This window comes from Macaca thibetana, chromosome 11, assembly GCF_024542745.1.
Source record: "Macaca thibetana thibetana isolate TM-01 chromosome 11, ASM2454274v1, whole genome shotgun sequence".
NCBI classification, from domain to species: Eukaryota; Metazoa; Chordata; class Mammalia; order Primates; family Cercopithecidae; genus Macaca; species Macaca thibetana.
Window position 1 is genome coordinate 60,925,261 of NC_065588.1, and position 6,378 is coordinate 60,931,638.

Consider the following 6,378-nt stretch of genomic DNA (forward strand, 5'->3'; position numbering starts at 1 on the left):
CACGCAGAGCGGTCACGTGACGGTCGGCGTGGGCGGGGCCGCGGACAGGCGCAGCCGGGAGGGAGGCACCAGGCAGTGGCGGAAAAGGGGCGGAGAACCGGAAAAAAGGGCGGAGAACGGGAAAAAGGTCGAGACCCGTGCATACCTCACGCGCAGGCTCGGGTTGCGTTCTGGTAGGACCTGTTTCTGAGTGCTTGGTGGAAAGATTTAAATTGGGGGAAGAGAAGATGAAAAGCAGGAAAGAGTTGGCAAATACTAAGCAACAGATTAAGGAAGAGACAAGAGGACTGTACTTAACAGATACTATTATCAGCTGGTGAGGAAAGTAGACTCTACCATATTTAATCTCCAAGTCGAGGGGCACTTACTCAAGGCCCAGATGTTTAATCGTTTTTTATTTTCTCTACAACTTGTGAAATAAGTCTTAACATTCTCATTTGGCTCAGCCATTAAATTTGGAACTGGATTCCAGTTCAGCTCTCAACTCCAAAGCCTGATTATGTTCTGCTTTCCTCAGCTGACATTGTAGTTTGAAACAATTTAGGGATGTCCTGATCCTAATGGTCCTTGCTGACTTTTTAAACACCCTCTTGGAAGATTTTGGAGGTTGTGCAGATCGAACAAAAATCTTGAAACATGGTCATCCAACTGCATTATTAAGTAATCTTTAGCGGGGAATAGCCCTTGAAACTAGTTCCAGATATTTCTGTGGCCTCTCTGGAACAATTTTACTTTGCCCCTCTCCTGACGTCTATAAAAACAGATCTGATCGGGCGCGGTGACTCACGCCTGTAATCCCAGCACTTTGGGAGGCTGAGGCGGGTGTATCACCTGAGGTCAGGAGTTTGAGACCAGCCTGGCCAACATGGTGAAACCCCGTCTCTACTAAAATACAAAAATTAGCCGGTCATGGTGGGACGCACCTGTAATCCCAGCTACTCGGGAGGCTGAGGCACGGGAATGGCTTGAATCCAGGAGGCGGAGCTTGCAGTGAGCCACTGCACTCAGGCCTCAGGAACAGAGCGAGACTCTGTCTCAAAACAAACAAACAAACAAAAAATCACAGAGATCTTCCTGGCAAGGTGAACTGTCAAGTCATGTCCCCACACTAATATAACAGGGTATAACCTCCTTGCTGGTAAAAGTATTTTCTCTGAGTTGATCTGTTTGCCAAGAAGAGTCTCTTAAAACTCGTGAAAACTATCCCAGAACTTAAAATATAATAAAAAATAAATAAAAATACAGAAACTCGTGAAAACACTATACTATAAGGTAAAAATAATGATGGAAACACTTTGAAACCTCATGTGTACAAGGATAGGGCTTATGCAAAAAAAAAAAAAAAGAAGAAGAATTACCTTTATTACTTTGTTTTTTTCACCACAGAGGGGTAATGTGCTGAGTCCTAACAAGGTTTGAGGTACGGGTTTGAGGTAGGGGTCGTTAATTCACACAATAGCGTGAAAACCCAATCATCAGGCTTATGAACCACAAAAGGATCTTAATACTGTTTTTTGTTTGTTTGTTTGTTTGTTTTTAAGTAAGCCTACAGAAGGCAAAAGAAGCTTTAAAAAAATTAAGTAGTTTTTCTGCAAGAAACAATTATGCCGGAAATATGGCCAGAGCAGTTCCTAGACAACCAGAATACTTGGTTACAACCTTGGCCTAGGCCAATTTTTCAAGCTAGTTAGAATAACTAATCCTTAGGTAGTCACGTTTCAAGACTTCCAGGAAGACTTTCTTACACAAAAAAAGAACCTATTTCACTGTATTGATGTCCCAAATTGTAAAATTGTTTCTTTTCTTTTTTTTTTTTTTTAAAGGTTAGATTATAAACTGTTTGAGGCCAGAAATTGTGTAATTAGTTGACCACTTTGTTCAGGATGCTGCTGTCAGAGGCGATTGAACCAGAGCAATTCCATCTTGAATAGGGGCTGGGTAAAATAAGGTTGAGGCCTGCTGTGCTGCATTCCCAGATGGTTATGCATTCTAAGTCACAGGATGAGATAGGAGGTCATAAAGATACAGGATGCAGGTCATAAAGATCTTACTGATTAAACAGGTAGCAGTAAAGAAGCGGGCTAAAACCCACCAAAACCAAGAGGGTAATGAAAGTGACCTCTGCCCGTCCTCACTGCTAAACTCCCACCAGCACCATAATAGTTTATAAATGCCATGGGACTGTCAGGATGGTACCCTCTATGGTCTAAAAAGGGGAGGCATGAATAATCCATCCCTTGTTTAGCATATCATCAAGAAATAACCATAAAAATGGGCAACCAGGAGCCTCGGGCTGCTCTGCCTATGGAGTAGGCATTCTTTTATTCCTCTACTTTCTTAATAAACTTGCTTTCACTTTACTCTATGGTCTTGTCCTGAATTCTTCCTTGCCTGAGATCCAAGAACCCTTTCTTGGTATCTGAATCAGGACCCCTTTCCGGTAACACTGCTACACTAGTGCCGAAGAGACACTGTCCCTCGTTCATGGAATTTGCAGTCTAATGGCAGAGAGATTGACAATCTAATCTTGTATCTTGTATATGATTACAAATAGACATGCTATGAAGGAAAAGTAAAGGGTGCAGTGAGCATTTAAGGTGGTGGGAGGCTTACTTAGTCTAAGGTGCCCTGAGGAAGTGATCTTTGAGTGAAATCTGAAGTTTGAGTAGGAGATAATTTGTTAATGGAGTATTGGGTGGAATGTCTCCTAGGCACAGAGTACAGTATATGGAAAGGTCCTGAGCTGGTGCATTGCAATAACTAGAAGAAGCCAGTGTGGTTAGAGCAGAGGGAGAGAGGTGGTGAGGACCCAGATTCTATTTTAAGGACTTGGGTTTCTATAGTAAGGCTAATTGGAAATTACTGAAAGAATATAAGAGAAATATAATCATACATGAACTTTTAGAAGATCCTTTAGACTGTGGCATGAAGAACAGATTGGAAGAGGACAAGTATGGGTAAGGGTAGACCAATTAGGTGGAGAGAAAAGTAGCTAACGGGCAGATTCAAATTTTGTGGGGCCTGAAGTTTATGTGCATTTGGCGAGTGGGGGTTCTTTAAGAAAAAGAATAATAATTTTAGATACAAAAGTAGGTACACAACTGAATATGTATTTAGACTAAAACAAAATACAACGTTATACATTTTTAAAAGTTGAAAAATATAGGCCGGGCGTGGTGGCTCAAGCCTGTAATCCCAGCACTTTGGGAGGCCGAGACGGGCGGATCACGAGGTCAGGAGATCGAGACCATCCTGGCTAACACGGTGAAACCCCGTCTCTACTAAAAAATACAAAAAACTAGCTGGGTGAGGTGGTGGCGCCTGTAGTCCCAGCTACTCGGGAGGCTGAGGCAGGAGAATGGCATGAACCCAGGAGGTGGAGCTTGCAGTGAGCCGAGATCACTGCCACTGCACTCCAGCCTGTGCAACAGAGCGAGACTCTGTCTCAAAAAAAAAAAAAAAAAAAGAAAAATATTACAAATAATGCAAAAATTTAAAGTAACATTTTTGTTAAGTAACCGCCAGGCATACTTCTTCATACTTTTTTCCCCTTACATTATATGGCTATATACTCTTTAATCATCTCTTCATTTGATGATAGTTTATCATATTTTCTAAAGAGAATAGAAAGATGATTTAGTTTTTTAGCTAGTGTGTTTGATCAGTATTTGCTTTTTATTAGTGATAATTCAGAAAAGTTATTTTTCACCTGCACAGTTCATTATTGGTTTTATATATATATATGTTTAGTATTTTTGTCAAATTTCAGAAAACTCTATCAAATATCCTCTTAACATAGGCATTTCGTGACATTCTGCATTTTATTTTATTTTATTTTTTGAGATGGAGTCTTGCTCTGTCTGCACTCTTGGCTCACTGCAACCTCCACCTCCCAGGTTCAAGTGATTCTCCTGCCTCAGCCTCCTGAGTAGCTGGGATTACAGGCATGCGTCGCTATGCCCGTCTAATTTTTGTATTTTTAATAGAGATGGGGTTTCGCCATGTTGGCCAGGCCAGTCTCGAATTCCTGACTTCAGGTGATCCACCAGCCTCGGCCTCCCAAAGTGCTGGGATTATAAGCGTGAGTCACCACACCTGGCCTTTTTTACACAGTTATTAATCTTATGTAGCTTTTGAATTGAAGTCACTCATTTGTCATCAAGGTACTCATTGTAATCATGTATTGTGAGTTTTATGTCATATTCCTCAATGCTAGTGTGAGATCAAATCAGAAAGAAATTTGAATATTTTTCAATGAGTTTATATAATTCACAAATTATCAGTTTAATAGCCTATTTATTACTTTAATTTGCAATTTATCTCTTCCTCTTTCCAGCTTTATTGAGATGTAATTGACAACATTATGTATATTTAAGGTGTACATGTTTTCATATATGTATACAGTGTGAAATGATTATTCTCTTCCTCTTAATGAATTACTGTTCTTCTTATGATTGAAACTTTTTTTTGTTACTCTTTACTTCTCAATGTCAGGATAATTTCTCTTTACTTTCTCATTCATCTTTATCACTTTGGTTTCGTGTCCTATTATTTTTTTTTTTTTTTTCTTTTTTGAGATAGAGTCTTCCTCTGTCACCAGGCTGGAGTGCAGTGGCACAATCTCAGCTCACTACAACCTCCACCTCCCAGGTTCAAGCGATTCTCCTGCCTCAGCCTCCCAAGTAGCTGGGGTTACAGGTGTGCGCCACCACACCCAGCTAATTTTTGTATTTTTAGTAGAGACAGGGTTTTGCCATATTGGTGTGGTCTCAAACTCCTGACCTCAGGTGATCCACCCACCTTGGCCTCCCAAAGTGCTGGGATTATAGGCATGAGCCACCACACCCAGCCTAGCCAAGTTGTTTTTTAAAGACCATGCAGCCCTTTTTCCTAATCATTATAATAGCTGTGTTAACAGATGACTGATTGTAAATGCTGTTTAACCACAGGTTAAAATAACAATCTTGTTTTACTTTGTTGAATAATGTCTCAGATGTTTTCAGTTGGCTAAAAATGTTTAAAAATTGCTCATAGGGTTTCCTATTAGAAAGTAGTGCCTAATAATTGCCAACTAATCAGTGGTTGTCATATCCAGAATAGAATAGAATATATAGTATTATTTGGTGTTTGGTTATGTGTTTGACTTACCACTTTTTTTTTTTTTTTTTTTTTTTTTTTTGAGACGGAGTTTCACTGTTGTTGCCCAGGCTGGAGTGCAATGGTGCGATCTCGGCTCACTGCAACCTCGCCTCCTAGGTTCAGGCAATTCTCCTGCCTCAGCCTCCTAAGTAGCTGGAATTACTGCACGCGCCACCACGCCCAGCTAATTTTGTAGTTTTAGTAGACACGGGGTTTCTCCATGTCGGTCAGGCTGGTCTCGAACTCCTGACCTCAGGTGATCTGCCTGCCTCGGCCTCCCAAAGTGCTGGGATTACAGGTGTGAGCTACCGTGCCCGACTATTGACTTACCACTTTTTAAACATATTTTTTCATTATTTCAATTTTTTACACAAATCTTTGTAGTAAAATAAGTCATTTTTTCATTTTGACATGTTTTTCCAAGAGCTTAAGCAAAAATGGATCCAATTCAGCTATTGGAAAATTCCTGTGGAATTTTCATTATAGGAACAATAGTACTTTTCATCATGACCTCTGAAGTATAACTTTCACTTAACATTTAATAACCTCAAAACTTCTATCTCTGGCCATGATGGAGTAACAGTGCCAGACTAATTCTCTTGCTAAAAGCAACTAGAAAACAGGGCAATATAGATGCTTTTATACAAGGGACAATAGTGAAGGACTGTGATCCACGTGTAAAGAGAAGCAAACAATTGCTCCAACTTTTTGCCTGATGGAGGGACGTTCTGAACCAGAGAGCAGGAAAGAGTATCTCATGCCTGACAAAGTTGACTTGCTAACTTTGGGTGGAGAGAGATCAAGGTTGAGGGAGATCGAGGCAGCTGGAAGTTTGCAGGAAAGAATTCCAAAGAGAAGGATGCTGTATAGATTTAAAAGCTCCATAAGTTTACACAGATGTCTTTCTGAAACTTTGCTGAACACTGAGATGTGCATTCACAGGGTGCAACACCACCAGAAGGCAAAGCAAAGAATGACCAAGGTAATGTAAAATAAATAACTCTCAGAGAGGTTGGAATGTTTGAGATCCAACCAGCCATAGGGGAAAGTCCTCCCTGATCATCAGGAGCATTCCTTAAGAACCTGGAAAGGTCATGCCCTAATAGTGGAGCTAAACTATCATGAGTAAAATGTACTCTGCACCCACAGAAACAAAGCTTGGGTACAGTCCTCAAAAGATCAGACTAATCTGCAAGGAAAGTAACTTACCTTCCAGAATAAGGCTCAACGCTCTTTAAG

General features: G+C 40.6%; 1 pseudogene; it reads right to left on the reverse strand.

The window, feature by feature from the left end:
• Nucleotides 1–1,380: 1,380 nt before the first annotated feature.
• LOC126931929 (uncharacterized) lies at nt 1,381–1,500 on the reverse strand (annotated as a pseudogene).
• Between the last annotated feature and the right edge of the window lie 4,878 nt (nt 1,501–6,378).